Raw genomic sequence first — 14623 nt, forward strand, 5'->3', positions numbered from 1 at the left:
AGTGCGTTGCGCGTAATGCGCACTGGATGCGCTGCCATCCGTTGCTTCGCTCATTGTTTGCCCGTCCGGTTCGTAAGTGACTTCGTCACAAGGGTGGACGCACCACGATTTGCGGGCTCCATTAGAGGATCGCTGAAGTTGCGCGTTAACTTCTGGTTCCATGGTTCCATTGTCACAATTACGAACCGGATTATTCTCAAAATCACGGTTTTACGCGCAAGACCGGCGGTTATCCGTTTATATCAAAGATAGTATAGCGCCGCGCAGACTATCTTTGGTTAGGCTCAGGAAACAATACAAATTTTGAAAATTTGTGTAAATTGAAAGCCGGAGACAAATTTTTGTATATTTCAGTGATATACCGGCCTCCTCCTCCGAAGAATAGAGTAGACGTGATCATATTACGCCCATTTCAACTCAACTTCATTGGTTACCGGTTTGCAAAAGGGTGGAGTATAAAATGTTATTGATTTTTTTATAAAGCACTACATGGGCTAACACCAAGCTATATTAGTTCTATGACCCATCAGCACCGACAATCTGGGGCCGTTCGTTCTGCAGATGAGTTCCTCCTGTCCGTTTCAATAACTAAGACAAAAGGTTTTGGAAATAGGTCTTTTCAACAGGTGGCTCCTGTTCTGTGGAACGCACTCCTCTTCGGCGTTAGGTTGTCCGAATCAGTCGGTTCGTTCAAAAAATCTCTGAAAACACATCTTTTTATGAAATGTTTGAATTAATTTATCGTATTTTTACGGTGAACATATCTGCAGAAACGTGGTGTCATCCGGCGACCATGCTAACACCCTTGCCGTTGTTAGGTGTTGCCCCGGGTAGTAGGAGAGGGACAGTTCTGGAGCACACGCCCCTTTTTGCCCGGTTTTTGCTCAAAACCCTTGGGTAGTACATCGACCCAAAAATCTCGGGAATTTCCGCTCACCTTTTGACCCCGGCTGTAAACAACTCGTGACTGGCAATCACTCGCGAGAAAAATTTGATAAAAAAAAATAATACATAAAAATAAATGACAGATCAAACTACAAACGTAAATTGTTATTTTGCAAAGATACGAGTAATTCGGTCGACTTGATAGATTCGTACGATTGCTCTCGTTGTTTTAATTTCAAAAGTTTACTCAAATGCATCGGTTGTAAAGAGTGTCGCAATTGTCACGAATGTCAAGACTGCGTCAGATGTAAGGACTGCTTCGGCAGCGACGATTGTTGTAGATGTATAAATTGCGTGGCTTGTTTTAATTCATACGACTGCAGAAATTCGAATGCCTTGGACAGTTGCGAGGGCTGTTACGACTGTGCCAATTGTATCGAGTGTTTTGGTTGTACGTACTGTACCTGCTGCGTAAATTGTGACGAGTTGGAAGGAATGGATCACGTGGTGCTCGTAGACGGCAAGCATAAAAAGCTAAGGCACGTGCAAGAGAACGAGTCATTGCCCGATTCAGCTACTAAACTCGACGCGGACTTATACAAAATTGGATTAATTATTGAATACGACGCTGACGTCGAACATTTAATTAAAGTAGAAATCCCGTCCGAATAAAAATGAGAAAAATTTTAGAAACCTAATTATAAATAAGAACCATGTCAACTCAAGTATTTATCGTTTCGGACGACCACGAGCGTCTAAATGCCGACAACTGCGATCCCAATGTTACCTATGGCCCCTTTGAACCGAGTAAATTAATCATTTCAAATCCCGTGGTTAAAGAAGGGATCTACACTTCACCCATTTTTTACCATCACAACGACCAAAACAAACGCCTGTTGATTATGACGACGGAACCCTGTTACGGTATAAACCCACTTTACAAATATGGCACTCGAGATAAAACGCCCGAAAACATCCAGGGCCGTCAAATTTGTTACCAGATACAATCACCTACGGCAAGCGTACTCGATCACATAAATTTGGCCGTTTATAAATTTATCGAGTCTCAAGGGCTAATCTCCCGTCTAACACCGTAAATGCCTACAAAGCCAGTCACGATATCGATGAATTGAACAAAATCGAATATGTAGTTAAACCGCCTTATACGGCTAAAAACCAAATGTACGTTAAAATAGATTCCTTTGCTTCGCTATTTGATAAAAAAAGATCTATCGACTCGTCAAATATCGATAAATTTATCAATGAGAGATGCGACGCGCAATCATTTATTTGTGCAAAAGACGTATACTACGGTACCCACGGTTCACTGTCTTGCGGAGCCTGCGTCAGGTATAGAGTGACAGCGGCAATGTTGAAAATTAGAAACGACGGTCTAATTTCGAGTAAGTCGGCGTTGCAAGCGTTTAGCGAATTTGAATTAAAAGACGATTAAATTTGAAAAATCAATTTAACCTCGGTTAGCTATTAACCGGGGTTAAATTTTTTTACTTTAAATAAATAAACCCTTATATAAAATGACTGATGCGGAACTTTGCCACTTGTTGAATAGAAAGGAAGTACACATAATTGGAGCAACGAGAAATGTACAACCGAGACCGCCTTGTAACCACCGAATAGTTGAAATGGACGAAAGATTTGTGTGTAAACATTGCGGTCAAATTTTTGGGTGAGTTTCTTCGTTCGGAGCCGCAGAAATGGGAGATCGATACTACAAGCATCACGTTTGGAAAAAACCTAAGCCGCCAACATCGAGAAAAACCCTACAAAAATATAACATTTGTTTTCAAAACGGCGAAGCGGGTGAAATAGAATACAAGTTGAACCAAGTTTTAAACGGTAAGATCTCTAGGGGCGAACCGTTGAAGGCTTTAATCGCGGTGTGTTATCAAGACACAACCGGGGAAACCGAATTTAAAGTGAAAGACCTTTTTCAAGTCTCGGATAAGCACTGGGAAAACGCTATGCAGAAGTTTAACCTCGCCAAACAAGACGTATAAAACGTATATAATAAAATGGAGACTCACACTTTTCACTTGACCGAAAACCCGCAGACGTTTAGATTGAAAAACGAGATCAACAACATCAAAGGCGACAAAGTCGTCCGAGTAAAGAATATTCAGTTTGAAGCTGGATATTTTAACGTAACAAACGCCACTGAAATTGAGTGGGATACAAACTTGGACGGTAGGCCAGCGGGGGTACTTGGCGAACGACCGCCCGGTATACCCTCAGTGCAAAGAACGGACTCATCTCCCAATCCAGAATTAGTACAAACAGCTAAAAACAGATTGATCCAAGCAAATAAAAGAGGCGAGTTAGCGGAAGAAATCAGAATCATCGCTGATGAAATTGAGCAGCTAAACCAAGAAATCGCACCTTTAGAAGATCAGTTAAACCAAAGACAACCATCAGAAACGCGAGCTCGTTTAGCTTTTGATCTCGACGATAAAAAAATTAAATCAGCTTCACTGCTCGAGGGGCAAAGACAAGCTTCAGATGAAATCTACGAAGGGAATCCACCAACTCGACCTACCACCACCACCAACTACCCCAGGAGACCCAGAAGAGAATTAACTAAAAGACTGTTTTTGACGGGGCTAACTGGGCATATATACGACAGACTTTATTCGCGAAGCTCATCCGAATCATTACCCGAGGGTCAAAGAGGAAGCATCGTGGTATCTCCCGGTTATTACGGCATAGACTGGTTTCACTTTTTGTTAAACTCGATACCGGGCGTTTCTTTTAAGGTTCACTCGGAATCTAAACGGGTGACTTTGGCCATTACGGACCCAATCTCAAGTTGCGACTAAACAAAGAAGTGTCCAAGCTATTAAACTTACCCAAAATAAAACTTTTACCCAACGCTATTTACGAAGGCAAGTACGATTTAAACCCCTTGAAACTCGCGTTTATTCATTGCAAACAATTAAATACATTTGACAACTTTTATAACGGCCGGACTTTAGACTTGCTGTACGTGATGACTACCGAGCCTCGCACCCGTAATCACTGTGAAACGCCTAAAAAGTTAATCGACAGGAACATCAGTGAATTGACTTTTTCTGTTAAAAACGACAGAGGCGAGCTCTTGAATAACATCGGCAAAATTTTACTCGAGTTAGACATTTTTTAAAACGCGTAATTATAAAAGATGACGACTAACGTATACCCAGATTTAAGTAAACACCCGGAGTTGACTTTAAACTCGACTGAACAAGCGGAAACCAACGTTTACAGACTCAGAAAGATCGAAGAAATTAAATCTCAAATCCAAAGAGAACGCGACGCGAGGGAAAGTAGTTACAAAAAGATCAAACGACTTTTAACAGCGCTCGGATACGTGGAGTACGGCGTGGAAGCACTGGGCGCCACATCGGCAGCCGTAGGCATTCCCGCCATTTTGGGTGTCGTTACCGGACCCGTTGGACTTGTGATGGAAGGCATCGCTATCGGTGCGTTTGGCGCTTACGCGATTCTAAAGTACGCCTCCCGTAGACTCACACACAAAACTAAAAAACACGATCAAATTCGAATGTTGGCAGACGCTAAATTAAATACAATTGAGGAATAAGTATCTCACGCGACTGAAGACGGCGACATATCCCAGGAAGAATTTGTCCTTATTTTATCCGAGTTGAAAAAGTTTAACGAGATGAAAGAAAAGATTAGATCGCGTACGTCTACAGAATTGGAAGCGAGCAACGCGAGCACCAAAGAAGAATTTGAACGTCAAGTCAACGAAAGAGCAGAAGCGCTAGCCAACGAACGGGTGGCGGTTTTAAAAAAAGATCTTATGAAAAAAATTGGCGAATAAGTTTTACAAAGTCGGTTAAGTACGACCGGAGGGAGAACGACCGGAGGGAGTACGAAGAGAATCCACCCACTTATCGAGAAGCGACTATTCCGACGGCACCTGTAAAAGACTGGTAAAGATTTTTTTTTAAATTCTTTTAAAATAAATGGGAGGCAATTTTAGTAGTCTAAATATTTTAGTAAACGAAGACAATTCCTTTACAGCTGAATTTCCAAATTTAACGCACGCGTATAATTTACCGAGAGTAACCACGGATGAAGCGGTCAATCGCTGGTCTAGTCCGAAGTCGATATCGTTTTACCAAAATCAATTGAATTTTGCGGTTTATTGTGCGAGGACGGCCTGCGGTGGGGGATTTGATCTGCTGTCCGACCCTAATCCGTACGTCTCGGCTTTATTTAACTTTCACGTGTATTACACCGTACGAAAAATATTTTACGACTGCGTGATGCCCATTCCGAGCGACGACGTATTTGACGCGTTACACAATAATTACGACCATCGGTTTACCGACACGTGTCTTTTATACGGAGTAGACCCGAATAAATCGTATAAACAAACGAGAGACACTTTGTCGAACGGATTAGGCACCGCTTATTATTACAACAATGGATATATACCTGTTCCGGATAAAAACTACGACGCGCACGACTTACACGTGACCAACGGTAAATACAAGGGATCTACTTACATGGGATTTGGATGGGCTAAGCCACCTAAAGGTTCCGGTCACGCGAGTACATACACAGTTACTTGGATTTCACAGTCGGACGCGGTTACTTTGGCCTGGTGGGATTTTGTTCCTAAAAAGTCTCGGTTGACGGACGTGGGAATCACCAAGGTAAACGAATCAATTCGAGCTTACGTCTACGCGTTACTAGGGGCACAGGCGCAGACCAAGACCAGCGTTTTGGCCACCAGCACCGGATTAGACGCGCGACGGCAATTTATTACGGTCGTGGAATCTTTAATTAATTCGGGCCCCGATCTCGAACAGTCGATCGACCAATATCAAGATTCGTTACAATACGCAAAAACGCCTTTAAACTTCGTAGTCGCCCCGGGTTTGTACCTGGTACCCTCGGACATGGACTTGCGCATCGGTACGTTTGAGGGATATAACAATAATTTACAAGTCGCGACTGAGGATATGAAGACTGGATACGTACCGAGTTTGAATAGCGAAGTGAGCGGAGCAACAAACGGAGCGAGTTTAAAAGGTGATTTTAATGAAGAAGCGATCAAACCAGAACCAGAAGTGTTACCGAGGAGGTCAATTGTAAAGCCGGTTTTTAGTAAGCCTTTAGACGCACACAACGAAGAAAAACTGTCTTTAACCATCGGAGCTGTTGCCGTTAGCGTAATTTGTTTTACGTTATACAAGGTTTTAACTTGAACGGTTTGAACTAAGACATTAAAAAATTCGCCCCAAATTTGGGACGAATTTTTATCTTATTTTAAAATCTAATTTTACCCTTTTTGCACGTACGTCAAAAGCAAAACACCCGCGCCCACGAACAAGGACACGTGATCTGCCACTCATCCAACAGCTTTACTCGCCACGTTAAAAATCCAACTCAAAATGCTACCCATGATCCCGGGTAAAGCATCCAAAGCTTTCAACCCGAGTTTCTTCAATACGTTTGCCAGGTTTTTTAGTTGACGTTTGATCCAATCGGTAATTCCACCTTTGGAAGGAGGAGCTGGCGTTGGTGTCGGTTCAGGCGTTGGTGTCGGTTCAGGTGTTGGTTTGATCGCTCCGCTAGCTCCGGCACCCCTGACGCTGGCCACTATACTACTAACGATGGTACTTACCGCTAAACTAAAAGCCGTTAAGATGCTCGCGATCGTAACGCCCTGTTCTCTAAATAAAATATTAATTCTATCGCGCAGCGTTAAATCTTTACCTAAAGCTGTTTTAATCGTTTCTTTTAACATTCTAAGTTGGTTTTTAAATCCCCAGGTTAAATTTTTTTGTTGTGTAATTGTTGCTTCTAACTCGTTGTTAAGATCTCTAAGCGTTTTAAGCTTCGTTTCTTTTTCTTCTTGAGTGATACCCGGTTCCTTCAATGCATCTTCGGTTGTCTGAATATTTTCTTTTAATCTTGCAATCTTAGCTTCTGCGAGTCGTAATTGACCCCTTACTAATTTCATGCTTTGGATGTAACCTAAAATCTCTCTTGGTTCATATTCTGAAAGAACACCTTCTGGGTCAAAGGTTGCTTCTTCTCTTGGTGCAACGTCTTCTGGGTCAAAGGTTGCTTCTTCTCTTGGTGCAACGTCTTCTGGGTCAAGGGTTGCTTCTTCTCTGCCAAAGTCTCTGTACTGTTGCGCTATTTCTTGAATTTGATCGAGTTTTCGTCTAATTCGTCTACAGGTCCTTCTTCATTTACAGTTTTTTTTATATTTTCTGTAACGACTTCCATCGCTTCTAGACTCTGTCTAGCCTGGGTTACCTTTTTGCCGTAATTTTCAAATCCTAAAATATTTTGAACAAAGCCCGTCCCGGAATATCCGGCCTCTCTCGCGTGTTTGGCAATCGTATCGAGATTTACAAATCGACCACCTCCCCCTTCCTTTGACTAGTTAATAGTACTTCCCTTCTTGCCCATATTTCATCACCTTTGAAAAATAGCCCTTTATTTTTTCGATATGTAAATAATTTGTAATTGAGTTTAGGCGGTACGTCCGTTCTACACATGTCACGGTAATTTTTGTAAAATTCATCGACTTTTGGATTAGTTACCTCTGGGCCAGAGCCGGGTCGGGGATTTAGGTCAAATTTTTGTTCAACCGGCGTTATTGTTTTTTTTTACAATTTTGTCACTAGTATTAAAGGTATTTTCTGGCTCTTCTTTTTCTTCTGCCGTTGCACCTTCTATAAAGGACGTTTCTTGTCGATCTGGAAATAAGTTATCGTTTACAAAATCTTGGTCGTTTTGATCTTGATCTTGATTTTGATCTTCCAAGAGAGGTATTTCCTCGGGATCGAATCCTCCTTCTGCCATTTTTTTTATAATATATGTTTTTAAGCAGTTGGCAGGCTCGCGGGTAGAATACCCTGCGCCACCAACCAACCTTGGGTAGCCAATGCACCGCTAGACAACACCGTCAATTTCAACGCGTCCTCGGCGGACAACCTATTTAGATCTGGTGGTTTTATTTTAAATAGCTTGCTCGATAGCATAGCGTAACCGAGTGAGATTCCCGAGACGACGGCACCGTGGTAAACCGTATTTGCGATTCCGTTTACGTCGATTGATTTAGCGTTACTCATATTTATATATAAAGAACTTTTTAATGAAGCGAAGCGTGAAACGAACGAAGTGTGAATATTCATTCCATATCTAAAATTGGTTCCTGTTTAGGAATACTCACTTCTCGTTTTGGTTGAATAACTTGTCGTGCACTAGGCTGGGCGCTCGACTTGTTTCTCCACATTAAGTAGATCACAACCCCCGCGAGCCCCAATCCACCGAGTATAAAGCTTCTGTTCTCTGTAACCGTTTGATAGATCTTGCTCTCTTCGTTGCTCGCTCCGCTCGCTTCGCCCGCTAATTTCATCTTGACTAGTTGTTGCTTCATCTATTTGTTATGTTCGGCTATTTTTTTTTAGCTTGTTCTACACGCTTCGGATTTTTAGCTTTAGTTACCGTTGACATTTGATTGTTCGCTGGTGTTGGGTTCGCTGGTGTCGGGTTCGCTTCGTTCACTTCGTTTGTTGACATCCTCTTTTATAATAAGAGAACTTTTGTTGAATTCTAGATGCTTAGTGGTAATCAACGCTGCTGTAAGTGGGGATAGGTAAACTCCGTATTTATAACAAACTTCAGTGAGTAAGTGTCCCATCATTTGATTTATAATCGGGTCGTCGTTTAAATCCTTGGTCAGTGCTTCTTCAGACTTTAAGTTGACGTTAAACCCGAGTAGATCGATCGGAGTAGCTATTCCTAGCAAGCGAGAGTAGAGGCTCAAAATCGAGTAACCAAGGGTTCTAACAATCTCTTTGCCAAACTTAACTTCGTACAAATTGAACAGCTTTTCTTGTTCTTTGGGTGACAGAGCTTCAATCTCTTTGATCGTGTGTTCTTTGCCGAGGTACTTCTTACTCTCGCCCGACGCGACTATCGCGCAGAGGTGGTCTTTTACGTTTGGTTGGTGCTCAGTTGATTCGCTTTTTGATTCGTTGAGTATAGATTTAATATCGTCCATTTAATTATATGATTTTTAAATTTCTTATAGGAGTGCTTTAGGTGTAGGTATTCAACCGTATAATAAGTCACGTTAGCCGCGATAACTAATTGAATAACTAGCTGAACGTATTCTAGCAGAGCTGTCATTTAATTATAACAAAAATAAAATTGCTTGAGCACAGCTGAGTTAGCTATGCTCAAGCAAAGGGTAACTAATTAGTAACTAGTTAATCAACAAAGTAAAGCAAATAAATAACTAGCTAAACGTATTGTAACATAGCTATTATTTTGTTATAAGTAATTAAAATTTAGTTACAACTGGGCTGAGTTAGCCCGATTATAACAAAAGTTAACTAGTTTTATAGTAATGGTGAGAGTATTCAATCTCTAGTTTATTCGACTTTTTAGCGTTGTTACATTTTAAGCAGCAGAGGACACAGTTAGGCTTAATATGACCAATTTTGTTATCCAGCCGCTCGATGGTACAAAGATCGTCTCTATTTTCTAAGAATTGCATTTCGGCTTTGCAATCTGGGTAAAAACAGCGCGGATAATCCTCAATTAACCCGCGGCAAAAGCCCGTGTCGATGAAACGATCGGGATCAAATCTATCGTATTTCTTATCTGATTTTCTAGAGTCGCTAATCCAACCTCTAATCGTCACTTTGATTGGGTCAGAACAAATCTTACAATAATATCTTTCTTTTTCGTGTTTGCAAATCGATGCTCCACCACATTCAATGCAACGACATTTTTGTTTCCCATGCTCACAAATCGATGCTCCGTCACATTTAACGCATTGATTTCTTAGTCTTCCGTGCTCGCAGATACCCGAACCGCCACATTTTGCGCATTGATGTCTTTGTCGCCCGTGAGGACACTTATTTTGTTCTTGATAATCTCGTATTTTAGCAATACAATTTTACAAGTCAAATTGACTTTACCGGTTCTTTGTACGGAGAAGTTTGTCAAGTCTAAGAGACAACTACACTTAACGCAAGTTTTTTTTTTACTTTCGATCATATTATTTAATAAAGGTAATTAAAAAATTTTTCTCGTTTTTATTGAACTAAATAACTCGCGGGTGGTTCCGTATTTAAAACCAATTAACTGAACCGAACGTCGCGTAGGTGTCTTTTGATCTCTTCTCGTTTTTCGTCTGGTACAACGTCGTTTTCGTCGAGGCATTGATCAAACGAATTACGATCCTTGCAATGAAATATCGCGGTCCAGGCTGTATTCTCTCGGAAGTCTTTTAAAACCGAATTGTACTTTTGTGTTAGAAGCCAGCAGCTGTGGAGGTAGTACCTACCCGAGAACGCCATTTTAGACAACGCGCAAACTGAACCACTTTTAGACTTCTTTCGATATTTAATAAACTGATCGGCCGCACAGTCGTCGATAATAAATAATGTATTTATCCCATCAAATATTTTCTGGTAGAGTTCTATTGCCTCGTTTAATTCTAGTCTTTCCCGATCTAAATCACAAAGATAAAACGTTTTCGTCGGTGTATATCCACAACCTGTCGAGATAAGTTTTGTTCTTAAAAAGCGTCGGACATATAATTACGATAGCTTCAAAGGCGAATTTATATTCGGTCTCTAAAAGATTTAAAATCCAGTTGGTTTTCCCGCTGCCCGTCTTACCCACGATTAAGGCGCAGTGCGGATTTTTAAACATCTCGTTCATTTAATTTTAATAAACTAAACTCTTGAAGTTTCCGTCCTCTACCGTGAGTTGCGCCAAGAACACGTACATCGTCAGCGGCCCGCTCGTTTCTGCCGTTCGTTCCATCTGTATAGAAATGTCCCCGCCTCCGCCGAGAGGTCTACCCGATCCGTGAGCGGAATTGTCGTCGGAACTTCTGAAGTCGAGCCAGAGACCGTACTTGTCTTTTAGATAGTCGGCTAGGTCTACTCCCAACAAAGATATGTCCGAGACGACCCCTCTAGCCAATTCTTTATCCGAATCGCCGAAATATTTAGTAACTTCGTTCCAATGTTGATATTCAAACAGACCTTGCGAGTACAATTAATTAGGTCTACCTTCGACCGTAACAATCGTTTTTGTGATATGTGGATTACAAATTTTTTGCGGATTCTTGATCGTCGGATCTTTAAAGAGGATCAAAATTCCTTTTAGACTTCTAATACTCTGGTCGATGCTAATGTTCCATAGCGTGTCACTCTTGTTTACCGCTTGCTTCTTCCACGAGTGAATCCGGTCGAATAGGTAATACATCGTTTTTTTATTTTTTAGTGTTTGCGCCAAGTCTCGATTGGTAACGACTTCGTATTCCAAGGTCAAATCCGAAATGAAGTATTCCGCGGCGGTATCTGACGAGTTGACCACTTTGTCGTGCCCGTTAAAAGTTAGTTGATACGTCAGAGGCTCTTTAAACCACGAAGGATAAAACGGGGTGTGATCCGTCAACATAGGCGTGTCTAGTGGAATCGCGTACCTGTTTTTAAAAGCGTCGGCGATTGCCTTGTCCTTACCGTCGTTTGTGGCAGCATTAGCATCGTCAGCCCCTAGACGTATCTTGGCTACGTTTTCTTTCTCTAGTCCACAAAGTACGCCATATTTTTGGTCTGCGACGGGGGTAACCAATTGTCCTTGAAATTGTGAAATACGTCTGCATCCCGGTAACTTACGATCTTGTTTCCCTGGAGACTCACATTTATTTCCGAAACCAGGTTTCTCGCCACGTTGTTATAAACCGTCCTGTTGTCGGCCGAGGCGCCGTCTAAATCCAGTTTAAAAGCCAACTTTGCCGTACCGGGTACAATGACGTCGTCCGTGCCTAAAGCCGGGAATTTTACGTTTAACGTGTGACCCTCGGCTATGGTGCTCGGGTTGTGCGTAATTGTGACTTCGCGCCTTTCGCCTTTGATCGCACGAGGAACTTTAAGTCTGCGACTCGGGTTAATTTTTTTGGTGTACATCTTACTTTTATATAATACGATTCTTATTTTATTTAACCTTATTTTAAAAATGGCTAGTGCTTTGATGATGGTTGGAGGAGCGATAGTAAACGCCTTGGCATTCACGGGATCAAATTTTTTATTTAGCAGTTTATCAAAAAGTAAAGTCGACGAAGAACAAAAGCGTCACGACCTCGCGTTAGAGCAATTGGCGCAAGCGAAGGAATCCTGGGAACAAAAACGCGTACACATGCTAGACTTTTTAAACGAACGAATGCGACAAGAACGCGCGAGTCAGCAGACATTTGTAAACGTAGACGAAGCCCTACGGGCGTATTCGGAATTGACCGGTAAGAGTATTACCCAGTTACCGCCAGAGCCTAAGTTATCCGATTTTTACGAGCCTTCCGAAAATCAAAAAATTCGCGAGTTTGTTTGGATTATAGGTGGAACTGCGATAGTCGGATTGTTGGCTTATCGATTTGCGTAACTTATTTTAAAATGAACCAAACTTTTAAAAAACTATTTTACAGGCCACAGGGTTACTGGCGAGGAGAAAGTGCTGTCGATCGTCTACACGAAAAGACCGGTGCAGACAAATCGGTCGTCAGAAACTGGCTTAAAAAGCAGGCTGTTTGGCAAATATACTTACCAAAACCAAATTACGTACCAAGACCTACAATGTTGCAATCAGAATCGGTCGAACCTAATTACGCGCATCAAATGGACGTTTTGTATTTACCCTGGGACCGCGTTAAAAGAAAAACGTACGCTTTGACCGTAGTAGACGTGGGTTCGCGGTATAAAGAGGCAGAACCGTTGACCAGTAAAACCGCCGAGCAAGTGAGTGAAGCAATAAAGAAAATTTAGGAGCGATCACCTCTGACCTGGCCCAAATTCGTAATGGTAGACTCGGGATCTGAATTCAAAGGTGAGTTCAAACGGCTAATGACAAAAAATAAAGTACAAATTCAAGTGGGTGAACCTGGGGTACACAGATCTCAAGGAATCGTGGAAAGGTTTAACCGCACTTTAGCTGAAAGGTTATTTGGCCACCAATACGCTCAAGAAATGATAAACGTGGGTGTGCGTAACGTGGAATGGGTGGTGCGTTTGCCCCAGGTCGTGAAATCGTTAAACGAGGAAAAAACGCGGTTAATCGATGCCGTTCCTGCAGAAGCTATAAAATTAGCGAGTGGAGTGAAACAAGAATCGAGTGCACCTGTAAGAACTACCCAAAGAGAACTTCCTCCAGACGCGGTCGTTAGGTACCTCTATTACCCGGGCGAGCAAGAGGGCGGCACCGTCAGAAGGGCGACAGATCCGATATGGTCCGTGGACGTTTATCAAATTGGAAGGCGAACAAGTCAATTTAAACGGATGAATGGCAAGAGGGTCAAAACGGGCCCAACTTTATAATATCTGTTAAACGGACCAAATAGGAGTTTCGTCAAAGAGGAACTTAGGTAGTACCCGAGGACACCGAATTACCGGGGTAGGTAATTCCCGTCAGCTCACTTCGTTCGCTTATGCCCGTAAGCTAACGTATCGATTCCATTCGGTAATATGTAGCGCTTTGTGTCCAACGGTGACAAACTAAGTTTATTTTGTGAAATGGTGAACACCCGATGTTTATCCGATCTAAATAGTTGTTGTTTATTGCAATAATGCGTTTTGTCAAATAGGCAGCTTTTATACATCTCGTGGGTCAAGCTTTTCTCAGTTACTACCTTGGAAACCCCTTTCGCCTTCTTTAAATTGTGATCGACCGTCAGAATTAAATACATTTTCGGTCTGATACAAACGGCTTCTAAAATTGTTTTGCCACCAAATTCGTCTTTCATTTTGCCTATAACTTTTTTATTTTTGACGCTGTAAAGCGGATGATCTGGCGGGTAATTACTAAAGTCAAATAAATTGCACTTTTCGTTTAGGTAACCAGTTAAATCGTCGGAGCTTCGCTCGATTTGAACTAATAGAGAATCAGTGTCCGTATAAAGTAAGCGTACTTTTTCACCAAAAGTTGATTTTAGTTCGTTGTAGTAGAAATCGTACATTAACGTTTTTGAGATATCGAGAATACTTACACCGCAATATATTCGCTTATTTAATTTTGTTTTGGTTCGGTACATCTCCACAAACGAAAGAGAACAGTCCCCACATGGTACTGTCGATTTGTAATTTGGTTTATAAGTTAATTTTTTTGTATTTGGCGGCGTCTTGTTCGTCCCTCAGTAAATGACCGTCAATTCGATATCTTACATTTTCCATCGTCTTGCCAAAGACCGAGTTATTCATCAATTTGAAAAAGTCTTTCTCAAAATCATTTTTTGCTTTCTTGCGCAATTTCGTGTTTTTGTCAATATAGCTCTTCATCCACGGCTTTTGAAGAAAACGCAGTACCCGGTGAACTTCTTTGATCCACAACCCTAGTTTGAGATATTTTTGCAATGTACGATAATGAACCACATATTTTTATTTGGTGTTGAGAACGCCACTAGTTTGTCTACCGAGGTGTCTACTCTCGTACTCGCTTCACCATTACCAATTAAATCCTGTTGGTAACTCGAAAACCATTCGTTCGGCACCGACATATTTTCGGGTGCAAGTGGAAAGTCATTATGTTTGTCATGGTGACGTTCCGGGTAATCTAAAGAGATCTCAAACATGTAACCGTAGTCGTCAGTTAGTCGCAACTCTTGGATGTAATAGTAATTAAATTTTGCTAAGTCTGTTTCCCAGGTAAATTCCCCTACGGGCAAATATTTGCTCATCGCCCA

This window comes from Acanthaster planci, linkage group LG11 (assembly GCF_054643075.1).
Source record: "Acanthaster planci isolate LZ-2023a linkage group LG11, COTS_SCS, whole genome shotgun sequence".
NCBI lineage: Eukaryota > Metazoa > Echinodermata > Asteroidea > Valvatida > Acanthasteridae > Acanthaster > Acanthaster planci.